Source organism: Drosophila sulfurigaster, unplaced genomic scaffold (genome assembly GCF_023558435.1).
Source record: "Drosophila sulfurigaster albostrigata strain 15112-1811.04 unplaced genomic scaffold, ASM2355843v2 contig_63_pilon, whole genome shotgun sequence".
In the NCBI taxonomy this organism is placed as follows: Eukaryota; Metazoa; Arthropoda; class Insecta; order Diptera; family Drosophilidae; genus Drosophila; species Drosophila sulfurigaster.
This window is the reverse complement of record NW_026909672.1, coordinates 151135-151836: the sequence shown is the minus strand read 5'-3', so window position 1 is coordinate 151836 and position 702 is coordinate 151135. Positions and strand designations below refer to the sequence as shown.

Here is a 702-nt window from a genome sequence, read left to right as displayed (position 1 = left end):
ATGTGTTTTGGATAAAATAAAAAACTGCGTGTATATGTACCATAATATACATGCGTTGCAAAATGTATTGTGCGCATGCATTGGTTCGCAACACCTAAAGAAAAACAATGTTGTACCTGTTTGCAGGTTAACGCTTTACATATGTTGATCATAATAAATAAATTTAGCTAAAATATACTTGTCATATATCTTATTATTATCGATTATGTAAAACTAAGACATTTCGCAACATTTATTTAGGTATATTTGGTGTATTTTTAATTTCTTTCAATAAAAATATTATTGACGTAATGAAATAAAAAAATTGTATCACTCTAAGCGGTGGATCACTCGGCTCATGGGTTGATGAAGAACGCAGCAAACTGTGCGTCATCGTGTGAACTGCAGGACACATGAACATCGACATTTTGAACGCATATCGCAGTCCATGCTGTTATGTACTTTAATTAATTTTTTAGTGCTGCTTGGACTACATATGGTTGAGGGTTGTAAGACTATGCTAAATAAGTTGTTTAAATTTTTTCGGAATTTTAAGCACATTGTATATTGTTGGATAATATAAGTGTGAATCTAAAAAGTTGTCGCTTAAGATATTCATAATATGAATTAATAAATGAATATACTAAAACTCTGTTGCATGAGAAATTTGAAGAATTATATGTTCTTTATTCATTTCAAATAATACTGAGGAATGTCTAGCAT

General features: G+C 30.1%; 1 pseudogene; it reads left to right on the top strand.

The window, feature by feature from the left end:
* The first annotated feature begins 310 nt into the window (after positions 1-310).
* On the top strand, positions 311-489 carry LOC133849818 (5.8S ribosomal RNA; annotated as a pseudogene).
* The last annotated feature ends 213 nt before the right edge of the window (positions 490-702 follow it).